Source organism: Sarcophilus harrisii, chromosome 5 (assembly GCF_902635505.1).
Source record: "Sarcophilus harrisii chromosome 5, mSarHar1.11, whole genome shotgun sequence".
Lineage (NCBI taxonomy): Eukaryota > Metazoa > Chordata > Mammalia > Dasyuromorphia > Dasyuridae > Sarcophilus > Sarcophilus harrisii.
The window spans coordinates 167,796,652-167,813,222 of record NC_045430.1 but is presented as its reverse complement, the minus strand read 5'-3'; the positions used below and the strand labels follow the sequence as shown (position 1 = coordinate 167,813,222).

Sequence of the window (16,571 nt, the reverse complement as noted above, 5' to 3'; positions counted from 1 at the left end):
ATTGGATTTTTTTTTTTTAAGTATCAGACTAGGAATATATTGATAAGAATAATTAAAGATAAAGGTTACGAGCTAACTCATCTAAATGAAAGACTTGAATTAGTTGCTCTGGAAATTCCTTTTCAGCACTAAATCCTTAGGGCAATATTCTAGAATATGCTTTACTAAAATACTTATAGTTTGTATTGTGCAGTTATTCTTAACAACTCCAAGTTTTTTTTAACATTAGCAGAAGTGTTCCAATCTTTTGTTTAAAGTATAGTTTTCGTGCAAGATTTGAATATTACGAAATTATTTTTTAAATGTGTATTAGAACTTATGCTACAGAGTAAGTGCTGTCCTTTAAAGTAGTCAGATTAGCAGGATATGCATTATGCCAGTATTACTGCCATTACTCATGATGTTTTGGAATTGTCTTCAGAGACAGTTTACACAGACAGAGACAGACACAGAGGAAATTCCATGTCATTACTATATAGTCATACCACATTTTTTTTAACAACAGCTGTATTGCCTGGTTTCATTATTCACCTTATTCATACTTGGCTCTTAAATGATTTTGGGCTGTTTTCAGAAATCAAATCTACCCTCAAAGGATAAAAATTTTCCACTATTGAAAGTAATATACCCCACAGACTCTGAAAAAAACCCTCTAAAAAATGCATTCCTAAATGTTTTAAGCAATGGTAGAATCATCAAAATAAGTATATAGCCTCTCAGTTTTGCAGGGAACAATATTCTTTTGGATTTTAAATTGTTTTATAGTCACCCCAAATGAGAGATGTTACTTTGTAGCTATGTTTATGTGGTACATTTGAAAATTAATCATTCCTAGAATCAGCCAACCTGGCTCTTAGTGTTGGCTCTTCTGCCAGTTTCCTTTTTGCTTCTGTGTTATGTGATTGAACTTCTTTGGACTCCAGTTTGTTTCCTAATTTAACATTCTGTATTTTTTCAGAATTTTATTGAAATATTGTTAATTCTTTCTTGATCCCCATTGCCTACCACAATTCCTGCCTAGTCCTTAGTAGGCAATTAGTAAATGCTTGTTGAATCGAACTGAATAGAGCTGAATTTACTGTGAAGCCCTGTTTATTGGAAATGCTTTAAATCTTATTCTCTAAAATTTTTTTTCCGGTTTTCTGTCCCTTGTTATTTATCATTAAGGGATATAAAGCTAAAATTCTATCTGCAAGTAGTTTTTCTCAGTCACCCTCAGTATTAGGGACTTCCTATATATAATTATCTCCAATTTTTCCTGTATATATCTTGTTTGTATATATTGATTGCACATTGTTTTTTGTCATCCTCACTCCCCTAAAACTGTAGGCACTTTGAGGATAGAGGCTATTTTTTGTTGCCTTTTTTTTTTTTAGATTCTTAGATTTGGGGCTAGCATATGGTAACTTAACAAAAGTTAATTGACTTGATTACAAAGTATGCTGGACTAGCAATTAGGTTTCCTTAGTCAGATTTTATGTTTGTGTCCTTGTTATCTAGGATAATTAGGGATTTTGCTTTCAGGATGAAAGGCTATTCAGTGGCTACTATCTATAGCAAGAAAGTTCATTAAAATATTCAACAGTTAGGTTTTTTCCATGTTAAACGACAGACACACACACACACACACACACACACACACACACAGATTTATTTATAGTCTGGAGAGCTAGGTGGCACAATGAATTAAGTGCCACTAAGTTCTGAGCTCAAATCTGGCTTCTGACAATTACTACCTGTGTGATCCTGTTAACCTCAGTTTTCTCATCTGTAAAATAAGCTGGAGGAGAAAATGGCAAACCACTCTAGTATTTTTCCTTGAAAAACCTCAGATGGACCATGAAGAGTTGGTCACAACTAAAACAACCCACTAGCTACAAATTTATATTCTGGGGTAGGTACTACCAAAATATTGAGTTTTGGCTTCTGCTATGAAAAAGATAAGACAGCTAAAACTCAAACAAAACTTGTAGAAATTCAACACCTCATTATTTATTTCTAGTTCATACCAAGTACTTAAGATAAGCCAGGAGATACTTAGTGCTAGACAGTAAAGGTGTAACTAAAACCAAGAAAATAGACTTTTCCTTGCTGGTAATTTTTTACAGTCTTAGCTCTTAAAATATAGCATCTCAGTGAGAAAAATGACTGGACAACTTGGAGAACCATTCATTTCTACTATTGTTATTGATTGAGCTGACTGGGGGCCATCCTTACTGATCAAAAATGAACAGATCTACTTAAGACTCATTTATAGATTTTGGTCAAATGTTTTAGCACTGTGTTTTATTTTTCTTGTTGTTTCATTGTTTTTTAGTCATGCCTGACTCTCCATGACTCCTTTTAAAGTTTTCTTGACAAAGATACTAGAGTGGTTTGCCTTTTTTTTTCTCTAGCTCATTTTACAGATGAGGAAACTGAGGCAAATCAGATTAAGTGACTTGCCTAGGATCATACAGATCATAAGTATCTGAGGCTACATTTGAACTCAGGTTTTCTTGGATATCTATCCATCTTGCTGCCTTATTTTATTTTAAAATAATTTTAATCAACTTTTTATTTTAATCATATTTTCATTTCAGAAATTATCAGACTTTCTTGTTTTTAAAGCTGCCTCAAGATTTATTTTGATCAAATTATGCTTGTATTGCTTTATATCATTTACATTTGCATTATTATAACTTTAAAAGTATATTAAGTGTGGCATAGAAGATAGAGACAGCCTCAAAGTTAGGAGGACTTAGAATCTTTTGTTCTCCTTCTGACACATTGTGGCTCTTTGACCCTGAGCAAGTGATATAACCTCTCAATATCTCCTGTAACTTCCTAAAATTATAAAATTGAGGAGCATGTTCTGATCATTTATATTTTGCCTCTTTGGGAGCTGCCTATACAATGAAATCATAGCTTTGGTCTATTTTTAAAAGCATTTTTCTGATTAGTTGGTGGTATCTGTTTTATAGTACTAGAATTCTAGCCATTACAATAATAAAAATGGGGATGAGAGGGAACACGCAATAAGTGTAATGCAGATTATATTAATAAAAAACTCTTATCATTGTATATTTTCATGTAATATCATTTAATCTACATAGTAATCAAATGACATATTAGATAGAAATAAAAATTTAACCAAAAATAAGAATTCTTTAATGTGCTATTATAAAAAAGCAGCATGAAAGAGTATAATAGGTCTCAAAGTATGACCTAGAGAATTTTTGGAGTCCCTGGGAGCCTTTCTTAAAACTTAAAACCATTTTCTTAATAATACTAAAATATTTTGGGTTTTTAAAAAATATTGTAAATATTGATAGATTTGTTCTACATAAACAAAAGCTTTTGGGGATCTTCAGCAATTTAAGAGTATAAAAGTGGTCCCGAAACAAAAAAACTTTAAGCATTACTGATATGGTAGAACCTGAATTTGAATACTGGAGCTGCCATTTACTAGCTGACTAAGCCTGATCAAGTCACTTCACCATCTGTCAAATAAAGACTTGAACTCGGTCTCTGAGATCCCTTCTCACTTTAGATCTCTATGTTAATGTTGGGATCTTATAATTCATTTAAATGTTCATTTTCTCATCTGTAAATTGGACTAATATTTGTACTCTATATCTCATTGTGTTATTCAAACATATTTCTTCAGTGCCATCATGGAAAGAAACAGTGTGGCACAGTAGACAGGGAACTGACCTTTGAGTCAGGAGCCCCCAGTTTAAGTCACATATCTGACACTTAATGACTTTGTGAAGGCAAGCTACTTAAATTTTCAGTGTCCCAATTAATTTTCTAAGCATATAAATTAAAAACAGGTTTCTGTTTTGCATCAGTGGAGGGAATTTTTAAACGAGGGCTCCCTTAAACTGGTGGAAAAAATTGCTTCAAACCCCTCTCCCACAACCCAAAGTACAAAAGAGCTTGTGTATGCTAGGTGCTAGAGAATCAAAGATAGCTCCTGCTTTGTAGGGATAAATTTTCATTCTGGAGTTAGTGGTGATAAAAATTTTTATAAACTTTAAAGCAGTGTGTGTGTGTGTGTGTGTGTGTGTGTGTGTGTACACATAGATGCACATATAATGTATAATACACATATATACTTATATATATTTAATATGAATTTTTATTCTGTTAAACAAAGCATTTGACAATGCTAGATCTTTTTTTTATCAGATTAATGAACTTTTTTCATTTGCTACATAATAGTAATTATATAACAAATAAGCATTTAAAGTGAATAAGTAATTTTAATCATATGTGCGATAGATTAGATCTGCTCCTTTGCTTGTTTGTTACCGCCAAAGATAAAATTAGGAATTGCAGATAGAATTTAGAGTAAGTCAGATTTAAATTTATTATAAAAAGGACTTTTAAAGGACTATTAAAATTCTCCAAATAAAGCTTCATAATTGAACTGGCTCCCTTACTAAATATTTATCTTTGTAATGAGACATATTCAGGCAGAGACCAGATGAGTATCCTTCTTAAAGAAAGGATTCCTTCGTTGAATGTTGTTAGACTAGATAACCTTTAAAGATCCTTCCAGTATATAAGATCCTGTGACTTACCAGTAAAAATACTTTCTTCCTTTAGCAAGTTTTACCAAAAAATTAAAGTAAGAAATAAACTTTCATTTCTAATGACATTTCATAATCACTGGTTCAAATTGAAATATCTTTCATTTAAAGTGTCAACATTCAATTCTGTCCAATAGGACAGATTTTTATTATATTTTCTATTAGACATAGAATGCATTTCTATATATTGTTATTATTTCTATTGCAATCAGTACTTTGCACATAATTTTCATTCTTTTGACTCTGTGATAAATGAGAAAAAAAATTAGATGATCTGTGTTTTCTTGTAAGGAGACATAAAAAAAACCTTTGACTCAGATTTCTGTAGCAAACAGTTGTCACAGGGGCCTGACGTTCCACCATGAAGAATGAATTCTGTTTTATGGGTTACAAAGTCTTTTTTCACAATTTATTTCATATCTGTAAAGGTAGTCAATACCTAAGATTTGAATGGCTTTATATAATAAATAAAGACATTTGTATTTGATCCTAGAAGTAATGGAGTTCTATCGAAGATTATCAATCAGGAAAATAGCTTGGTTTGAATTTGTGTTTTAGGATAATCAGTTTGGCAACTGAAGGGAGAATTGGTTGAAAAAGGGAGAGACTTGAGTCAGACAGAACAATGAGGAAGCTATTAGGGTAGCCAAGGTCTTGTGGGTAAAGAGAAAGAGGGTAGATGCTAGAGATGTGGAGATGGAACTGCTAAGACCTGGCATCTGTCAGTGAGGAATCTCTCAAACAACTTGAACAGTAGACATCAAGTTCATTTCTAGGTCTGTATTCAAAACTTTTCCATCTTAATGTGATTTACCAGAGTTTAATATTCTGTTCTCATAGACCTTGTCAAATCAGGTCATGGCCAAATTATGACAAACTATCAGAATAGGACTTCAGAGAAATCAGTGGAAGGTAATAAAGCATTCTGCCTCCCCCTCCCCCCCCCAAAAAAAAAATCTTAAGTGTTATTTGTTTACTTCTTCTGAAATCAGGCCCAGGGTCAATAGTATTAAAGAGTAAAAACAGAAGAATGAAACAATATTTAGTAGACTCTCAATAGCAACATCTATTTGAATTGAAACAACTTTTTTTGAAAGCAGCAAGTATGATTACAAAATGTGCAACTTAATCATTATATTTTCCTTTTTCAAATGGAAGAAAAAAAAATCAATGAAAATAAATTTAGTGGAAATATTTACCGTTTCACAAGCTGAACATAAATTACAACAAAGTGTGAAACTTACTTTTTTTTTCAGCTTGCAATTATAGTTACTCAAGTCTTTTCTTTGAAAGAAAATCAAGACTTTTATTTCACATCACTTAATGAGTATTGTGTTAATTTCACTTAATGGTGGTTGATTTGCTCTTTGAGTTGGATGGATGAGTCTTTGCTTCTTTGTTCATTGTGGTAGGAACCCGGATGTTATTCATGGCAGTATTCTTTATTTATTTATTTTTAATTATAGTAACTTTTTATTGACAGAATCCATGCCAGGGTCATGTTTTTACAACATTATCCCTTGCACTCACTTCTGTTCCAATTTTTTCCCTCCCATCCTCCACCCCCTCCCCTAGATGGCAAGCAGTCCTATATATGTTGAATATGTCGTAGTATATCCTAGATACAATGTATGTGTGCAGATCCAAACAGTTTTCTTGTTGCACAGGGAGAATTGGATTCAGAAGGTAAAAATAACCCGGGAAGAAAAACAAAAATGCAAACAGTTTACATTCATTTCCCAGTGTTTTATTCTTTGGGTGTAGCTGCTTCTGTCCATCATTGATCAATTGAAACTGAATTAGGTCTCTTTGTCAAAGAAATCTACTTCCATCAGAATACATCCTCATACAGTATCGTTGTTGAAGTATATAATGATCTCTTGGTTCTGCTCATTTCACTCAGCATCAGTTCATGTAAGTCTCTCCAAGCCTCTCTGTATTCATCCTGTTGGTCATTTCTTATAGAACAATAATATTCCATAACATTCATATACCACAATTTACCCAACCATTCTTCAACTGATGGGCATCCACTCAGTTTCCAGCTTCTAGCCACTACAAACAGGGCTGCCACAAACATTTTGGCACATACTGGTCCCTTTCCCTTCTTTAGTATCTCTTTGGGATATAAGCTCAGTAGAAACACTGCTGGATCAAAGGGTATGCACAGTTTAATAACTTTTTGGGCATAATTCCAGATTGCTCTCCAGAATGGTTGGATTCGTTCACAGCTCCACCAACAATGTATCAGTGTCCCAGTTTTCCCGCATCCCCTCCAACACTCATCATTATTTTTTCCTGTCATCTTAGCCAATCTGACAGGTGTGTAGTGGTATCTCAGAGTTGTCTTAATTTGCATTTCTCTGATTAATAATGATTTGGAACACTCTTTCATATGAGTGGTAATGATTTCAATTTCATCATCTGAAAATTGTCTGTTCATATCCTTTGACCATTTATCAAATGGAGAATGGCTTGGTTTCTTATAAATTAGAGTCAGTTCTCTATATATTTTGGAAATGAGGCCTTTATCAGAACCTTTAACTGTGAAGATGTTTTTCCCAGTTTGTTGCTTCCCTTCTAATCTTGTTTACATTAGTTTTGTTTGTACAGAAGCTTTTTAATTTGATATAATCAAAATTTTCTATTTTGTGATCAATAATGGTCTCTAGTTCGTCTTTAGTCACAAATTTCTTCCTCCTCCACAAGTTTGAGAGATAAACTATTCTATGTTCCTCCAATTTGTTTATAATCTCGCTCTTTATGTCTAAATCATGGACCCATTTTGATCTTATCTTGGTATATGGTGTTAAGTGTGGGTCCCTGTCTAATTTCTGTCATGGCAGTATTCTGATGCAGTACACAGAGTCCTGGATTTGAAAGGAGAAGTTTTAATTTGGGTCCTAGCTCTGTCACCCACTATGGGGCAATTTAACTTTTTTTTGTGCCTTATTTTCCTTATCTATCAGATGGGGCTAATGCCAGGACTACCTACCTCATACAGTATTATTGTAAGGAAAAAAATGCATGGGCTCAATGGATGAATGAACAAAAAAAACTTATGAAGTATCCAAATCATTTTGTAATTGTAAATTCCAATATTAATTTGAAATCATTATGGCCCAGATTTTTGGTTTTACTGTATAACACATATACTTCAGTCTCCCTAACATGACTACCACTGAACAGTGGTACAGATGGCAACCCATCTATGCCTCCTCATTTTTATTTATAGACTTCTAAAAAATTGTCATGAATTGGGAATGGGGGAGCAACCCAACACTCTGGGGGCCTTTTCTAGATTTCTTTACTTTGGGTGGATAGGAAGAGTGCACATAAGCTGCCATTTGGGGTTAATTCTCACTTTTGCCACCTAATTGTTCCATTTCCTTTCTGGCAATACACCTCTCTAAAGATTTATGTAGTGCTTATTCTGTTTTACAATGCTTCGTTGCTAATACACTGCAACCTGGTTCCCCTACAGGTTGCTTCTGTCCTTTGACTCTCAAGCCATTTTTTAAATAACTATGGTGTTAATGATTTATGGGTATATAGCATCACTGGAAGAATATCAATACTAAAAATATAATTTTTTTTCAATGAGAGCTATGGTGTTACCAAAACAGAGTAGTGTGGCCAAATAGAGTCCCACATTTTGTCTTCCACTTATTAAATTAGGAGCCCAGTTTGTTGTTTATCACTAATTTTGACTAGTATTGATTGAACATTTTTAAACACTTTTTTTGTTCCAGATGCTGTGCCACTATCTTACTAATTATCCATACAACTATATACAATAGTTGAAAAGATAGGCATTTTTCCCCAGTTCATTTTTTCTTCGTGGGTAGTTAAGGACAAATGATTTTGAATGAATGATGAATCTCAGTCAGGAGATTCTGCAATTCTAATACTTCTTGTCTTTAGATTCTTTTGAAAAGCATAGCTTTCTCTGTTTTCTGCCTTGTTTGAGATGAATAATTAGAGCATCATTAAAAAAGATATGTTATATCTTTCAAGATATCGTATAAGTTAAAATATGGATGGGAGAAATCTTATTAGAGAAGAGCATTTAAGATGGAATTTTGGCCTATGAATCAAATGTTTTTTATAGTTAAAAAAGATTAAATACAGTGGGATTTTGTGCTTTTCACTTTTCAATCAGTCTATGTAAAGAAGTCTGCTAGAGAATAAATAGTCCATCAATTCTCTTCTCAGATTTTCATTAAGAATGTGCTTGATACATGGATGAATACTTTATTTTATAAAGATCTTGAAGAGATGAGAAAGTAGGCATATGTTTTCTTAAAAGACATTGTTTTGGTGGTAATGATATCTATGATATATCAAGTGCTTGGTTTCCTACCTTCTGAAAGAGAAATTAAGCATTACTCTTGTTAGGGATGTAGAAGACCCTTACCCAAAATGAGTACTCAGAGATCTCAGAATAGAAAGCAGAAAGTTTGTTTATTAAACCTCTGGAGGATGAGCTGCCCATCATGAGATATGAAAGAGAAAGCTTGTGGTAGGAGGCTAAAGAAGTACTAAAAATACACAACTTTCATACAAGAGATTACATCGCAAGAGAGCATTGAGAAGGGGAGGGGGAGGCATTTAATTGGTTGTTGCTATCCAGAGAGATTGGAATGGAAGGTTTCTGTTTCCCCAAAATCACCTGATTTCTAGGAAACAGAAAATCAGGCCTTCAAGCTTCAGATAATTAAACAGACAGTGGTTAAGCTAATAGACTAAAGATCAATAAATGTCAAATACTGATAAATGTCATCAGCTCAAATTAAGTAAATATGTTTATAGCTGGCTAAAGCTCAAGTAAACATGGACCTGGACATATTATACAGGTCATAGGGGAAACACAGAAATAATAAAAATAAAATACAGAAAAAGAATTCATATATTCCTATAAGTTCTTCACCTTATCTCTCTATTCCACACACTCTTTTCATTTTATAAATAAAAAGTGGGACTTTAAATAGCTAACTGATTTGTCCCAGCTCACATCTAATAAATATAGGACCTGGAACACAAACACGTATCTTTAGATTTTAAGTCAATTTGGCTTTCTTTGTGGAGAGAGGAATTCAACTGAAATCTAACCCCTTTGCAGTCATTTTTAAGGGGGTAGTGTAGAAGTCAGCCTTATTTCACCCCATAGAAAACTTAGATAGTTCAAAAGATTCAGGGATCCATGAACCAATATAGAAATCTCAGACAGTTATTATGGTAGTTTAAAAGATCTTCTCAGGAGGAAACTGAAGTTAGAATTGTCAGCTACAGTGTTCTAGTGAAACAGCTTTCCAATGTAATCTTAAAAACAGAATCTTCCGGATTCATAGTATCACACAGAAGGCAAACATACATTGAGGCTCCTAGACAGGTAATTCCATTTCTATTTGTCCTCTACTGATAGAATAACTCATAGTAATATCAGGAAATGAAGTACCATTTCCTCTTCTGCTTAGTTGTGTTAATCCATTATTGTGCTTGAGCTTTGAAAGCTGTGGGTGTGATCCATTGACTTCCTTGAGAAGTTGTTCAGGAAATCCACTTCTCTCTTTGAATATCTGATTCCTCAACTCTTCAACTTGAATTACCTTGAGATAACCTCACAGAGCTGATACTGTACCATCTGATCTTTGTTAGGTTGGATTCTGGGATCACACTGTCTAGGAAATTTAGATTCACTCACCCTATCCCTCTCACCACAGGAGGTTGAGTTTTAGAAATGCAGTGGATAATTTAAGGCCACATGGGTTCCTGTTTTTTTCTCACCCCAAAACAACCATTAATGATTCCTAAGGATAGAAAAATTATAATCTCAAGAACTTTTCTTTCCATTATGATTGAATGAGCACCTGAAACCCTTATTAAGAAAAAACATTTTCCTTAAGAAATCAAGAAGCAATGAGTGACACAGTGAATAAATAGAGCGCTGGACCTAAAAGTCAGAAAGATTTTAATCCAAATCCAGGTTCAGATGTTTATTATCTGTATGATTCTAGACAACACTTAACCTTTGTCTACTTTAGTTTTTTCAACTGTGAAATGGTAACAGTACCTATTTCACAGAATTATTCTCAGGATCAAATAAAATAATATTTGTATAGTATATAACATAGTTCCAGGAACATAATAGGTATCATATGAATGGTTATTCCCTTTTCTTCTCCTTACCCTCCAAAAAAAGCCAGTAGTAACTGGGGGCAGGATGAAGGATTGTACCCATGTGTCAACCCTTTCCCCCTCAGTTCTGCCTTCTCCCTCTCTTCTACCAGGGAAGAACCCAGGTCTGTGTTATGTTCTTATCTGCCTTTTAAATAGAGAAAGAAAGAAAAAAGAAAAAGAAAAGAAACAATGAGAATGAAAAATGGAGTAATTTTGTTAGTGACAAAGCAAAAATATAGTGTAACTAAAATTTCTGATTTATTTAGCATGGACTCTACTTCATTTTCCTAATATAATGTTCCTTTTGTCTAATTCTGGCCACATTATAGATCACTAATGCTTATAAATGCATTATACATTTTTGTTTTGAGAGCTGTTGTAGATAGAAAACTGGTTAAGAAAGTGGGGGTTCAAGTCCATCTGAAATGACCTTAGAAAGAGTAATTAATATTTCATTGCTCCAGGTTACTTTTTAAGACTTAAAATTATAGGACAAGTAATTATCTTTATAGGTAGAGGGAATCTTCTCACTGCAAATTCTCCATGCCAGTGAAATCACAGATCTATTCTCCCACCTTCCTCTTTCCCCACCTCTCTAAAAGAAAAAGGAAAAAAAATTACCAAACTTGTATTAATAACTTTTAACTGAACATCAATGAAGATTCATTCATGGTTATCATTAAAATTTTTTGGATCATGTCTACTTTCAAAAACAAAACACTGAGCCATAATGATTGCTAGTTTCTCCCTCAAAGTCCATCATTATATATGGTGTTTTTGGCAGTGTTATCAGGATAGATCTAGTCTACAAATATTTTCAACGTTATGTTCACCTTTGTTTTAAAATATTTAGTTCTCCTGGAGTAAGAATGTCTTTCTAGATGAATGGTTTAGACTTACTGATAATGGATCAGAGTTTTACTGTGTCTGAATAATAGAACCCTTTTTGCTGTTAACTGAGGCACTTAGTAGGTTTTCCTTATTAAGTCCCTTTGCCTCTATCATTCTGTCTTTGCAGTGGAGGAGCTAGTAATGATGAGATGGGAGAATGGAGGTGAGAGATTCCTTCTGATCAATGTTGCAGATCCACAAACCTGAAGTCTATGGCAAAAGGGGATTTATTTTAAGAAGACAGCTTTCTTAGTGGTCAGGGTCCTGTTTAGGTATTAGCAAAGATCTGTTTACATTGAGAAGGAAACATCTTCATCAGTGGGCAAAATCCTTTTAGGATTTAGCAAAGATTTGGGGTTCAGAATTGCCTTTTATTAGCCTTCTTAAGCATGGGGATGCAGTTCAATTCAAATTGAATGAGATTACTTAATTGGGAGTTTGAGCCACTCAAAAGGATGTTGACTATGCTCCAGGCCAAGATTTCCAATTGAATGAGATTACTTATCATGAATGAGTGTGGCCCCTTCCAGAGGGTGGGAGAGTTTGAGACTCAGGAACTTCCCCCACCAAAGGGGGAACACAGTTTCAGGCCCCCTCCAAAGGTTAAAAGGGGACACAATTTACATAAGTAGGGTCCTTGCTGTTGAGTCCTTTCAATCAGGTTCATCTTTTTGCAAATCCATTTGGGATTTTCTTGACAAAGATACCAGAGTGGGTTTGCTCTTTCCTTTTCCAGCTCATTTTATAAAAAAGGAACTGAGGCATACTGGGTTAAGTGACTTGCCAGGGTCACACATCTAGTAAATGTCTGATGCTATATTTGGGTCCTCCTGACTCCAAAATGGACACTCTATCCATTGTGCCATCTAGCTGGAGGTTAGTAGAACAAACTTTTTTATTTACTCTACTTTATTTTCCCCTTACTACCTCCTCATCCTCAGAATTCTTATACTAGGTTTACCCTTTGAAAGTATATAGTATTACTTTTATATATTTTATATTTATTTATCTGTATGTGATATCCTCTACTAGAATATAAGCTCCTTAAAGGGAATATTTATTTTTGTCCTTGTAAGACCTTTGAATAGAGTAGATGTTTAAGAAAATGCCATTTTTTGCTTTTTAAAACTTTTTTTATTGGCACTTTTATCATAGTCATTTGCGCTTATTCTGCAAAGACCAAGTTTCCAAATAATACCATTAACGTGGTGATTTTACCCATTTACCTTAAATTCTAGTGGGCAGAAGTAAGAGCAAGCAAAAACAGTAGGACTATTTGTTGCAGGAATTTAGAGTAAAGGATTAAGTTGAAAGGTATCTCCTGGTGGGTCCCATCAAAGGTTTTGTTTGCTTTACCTTTCCAAACCTGAAGAGGGAAGAATTTGAATTAGGAGGTAATCAAGACCTGAAAGCCCTGATATTTGATTCATTTGGAAAGATGACTGGGACTTGGAGATCTTTGATTTAACTTTCTTATTTTATAATTGAGAAAAGTGAGACCCGATAAAATTAAGTGAGATGCCCAACATTATTTTAAGTGTCAGAGATGAGATTTGAACTCAGGTTATCTTCAGAGCCATTTTTCTTTTTCATTTTAGCAATCCAAAATTAAATAGGTTTGCAAGGACTTTCTAATCCCAAATCGAACGGGGGAGAGGTAGGCACAAAATTTCTAATTCTGGTAAACAGGAAGGTTAAAATAACAGATTTAATGCCTGCAGGCATTACCTAACTGGCTGACTGATCTCTGTTCCCAAGGAGCTGACCTCCGGAAGTAAAAATTTTCCACTTGGATAGGAAAAATCTATATTAGTCAATTCTTTGAAAACTGGCAGATTTTCTTTACATGGAGAAAAGCTTCTAAAGCATTTCCATAGTTTGATATTGGATATAGGATGGGTTTGCTAAAAGAGCTAAAGTTAAGCTTTTGGACTCTAAGCTAAAAGAAAAATGGTAAAGCTTGTTCTTTTCCTCTTGTGGGTAAAAAAGCAGCATCTAAACTAGAGTTCCCAGAGGATGATCAATGCACCACTCGCAAAGATTACTTGAAATCATCTGGGAACAGTACTTGGCGGGACCATAGACTATGCCCATATACTTGGGAGAGAATACACATCTGACAGAGGCTTTATGCCACACAGGAACACTGAGCATCAGTCCAAGAAGGAAAAGTATGGCTTCACCAAAACACATTGGAGGTATGAATGGCCTCTCCAATCATGAAGAATCACATTAAAAACAACATTAGAGTCAATCAAGAGCCATGAAGATTATAGTCATAAGATTGTTATAACCATATCTGTATACAAAGAAGATTATTCTAGGATATTAGTATTTATGGTAAAGGGGGGTTTTGAGGTGAGAAAATATGTTGTAATAGTCTTAATGAATGGTATAAAGTTTTGATAAGAGTCAAAATAGAAAGGAAGGAACTAATGTGAGTGACAATATATATGATGAGTATAATTAGTAGGATTTAGTAAATGATTAGAAATGAGAGATATTTGGGGAAGAAGTTTAAGGGGAGGGGTGTTGGATTCAATTTTAAATATGATTGGAGTAAATCAGTTCCAACAGAGCAGTAATGAATTGAACTAGCTACACCCAATGAAAGAACTCTGGGAAATGAGTATGAACCACTTCATAGAATTCCCAATCCCTCTATTTTTGTCCATCTGCATTTTTGATTTCTTTCACAGGTTAATTGTACACTATTTCAAAGTCCGATTCTTTTTCTATAGCAAAATAACTGTATGGACATGTATACAATATATATTTTGTACATATATTGTATTTAACTCATACTTTAATATATTTAACATGTATTGGTCAACCTGCCATCCAGGGGAGAGAGTAGGGGGAAGGAGGGGAAAAATTGGAACAAAAAGTTTTGCAATTGTCAATGCTGAAAAATTACCCATGCATATAGCTTGTAAATAAAAAGCTATAATAAAAAATATATATTTAAAAAAATAAAAAAAATGTGTTTGGAGTGCTGATTAGATACTCAGTTCAAGGTGTTCATTAAGCTGCTAGAGATGAAGGTCAGGAGCTCAGAAGAGGTCAAGATTAGAGGTATGGATTTTGAAACTTTCTACATAGAGTTGCTAGTTAAGTCAAACTGGCAATTTCAATCGTTGTATAAGTTCATTGGGAAAATTTATATATAGAGAAGAGGATATTGTTGAACATCCTAAATAGGAAGCTGACAATGGGATAAGTCAGCAAAGGAAACAGAGAAGGAATTGTTAGAGAAGTAGAGGGTAACTAAAAAAAAAAAATGTTCTTTCTCTGAAGCCAAGGAGTTGGAAGGACTTTCCCATTAAAAAGGAGTATCAATAGTATCAAAGACTGAAGATTGTGGGGGGGGAAATGGCACTGCATTTGGTGATCAGAAGATTTTTGGTGGTAAGGAATTATAGAACAATGTTCATTCAAATATAAGTTAAGTAGACCCAAGTCAAGGCTAGATAAGGGAGATGAATTGGTATAATTGTCACTAACGAAGGTATTAGATTACTAAACTAATATTTAATTGTTTATTGTGTGCCAGACATTGTGCTCAGTGGGGGGAGATGCAGAGACAAAAATTAAACTATCCCTTCTCTTAGGGAGAAACAACATGTACATAAATGTAGATACAGAATAAATATAAGACTTTATAGGGTGGCTGCACATAAGTTGGGGCTAGGAGTCAGAACAAAGTTTCATAGATGGTGGCACATTGTAATGTTCTCTTTAAAATGTCCTCTGTTGAGCTTTTCTTGGGGTCTCTGGAGGTAGCCTTTGTTTCAGTTCAATAATCACCACACGAGTACATCCAGGGTTTAAAGTCCAAATCTTTTATTGTCTCCTTCAAAGTCTTATCTTCTTCAGTTGGGGCTCGGCTAGTTTTCTGGAGGCCTTCCAGAACTTGGTTTCAGTGGAGAAGCGAAGGAGAGCCTGCCACCACTTCTCTGTCTTCCCTAGTTCTGATTCTGGCTGAGTTTGTCCGAACTCATATGCTCTTATCAAAGGTGTGAATCTTGTAGAACTATATAATAAGTACTAAGTACATATACTGAACTAGAGAACTGTAAAGCCTCATGCTAAACAACCATTGTTTCTGTCAATTCCACTGACTTAGCACCTTGTTTTGTGTTCTGACCCATAACAGCACATAAGTTCTGAAGGAAGTAAAGAGCTGTGAGTCCAAGATGAGGAGGAATGCATTCCAGACATAGGGAATGTTGGCCTGAAAAAAGGAACAGACATATAGAATGGAGTGCCATGTGTGAGAAACAACAAAATAGTCATTTGGAGTAGAATTTGGAGAGAATGAAGAGCAGTGATTTTAAAAAATGATCATGATAAGGACATTAAGGGTAAAGATTAGTTTTGGTGAGTAATTTAACAGGAGATGTGAAAGGATCAGCAATTGTCATTAGAGAGTAGAATTTCAAAGTTCCATTTCTTTGAGGTAGGACAATTATGAGAAATGGGGAAGATAATATCTAATAGTTATAACCATGAACATGAGTGTCCAAAGGAGAATCAAAAGTATTTTTGATGTTGAAGGAGTCAAAAGAATTTGTGTTTAGGTTGTTAGAGAAGTTATGGCAGGATGTAGTATAAAGAGGAAGATCAAGAATCAAGTGCTAAAATAATTGAGAAAATTATGAATGACCTGACTGGTTGGTAGATGAATGGTCATAGTAACACAATCTATTTTTAGAAAAATAAATCTGGTAAAGATTAGAAATGTTCAATAAAATATAGGTAAAAAGAAAGTTAAACTGTATAGAGTATGGGGATGCATTTGATTAAATCAAGATTTAAATTGGTAATCAGAAATTTCTCCTTGGATAAGCATTTTTCTACAAAAGTAACAAGATTAAATTCTCATTTTAATACAAAATATAATCTATAGAACTCAGAAATGCA

At 34.1% G+C, this 16,571-nt stretch overlaps 1 protein-coding gene across 1 annotated transcript in view; it reads left to right on the top strand.

Annotated features, from left to right (window-relative positions):
* TSPAN12 (tetraspanin 12) overlaps positions 1–16,571 on the top strand; it is an 89,607-nt gene that overhangs the window by 60,535 nt on the left and 12,501 nt on the right. The window lies entirely within an intron of this gene.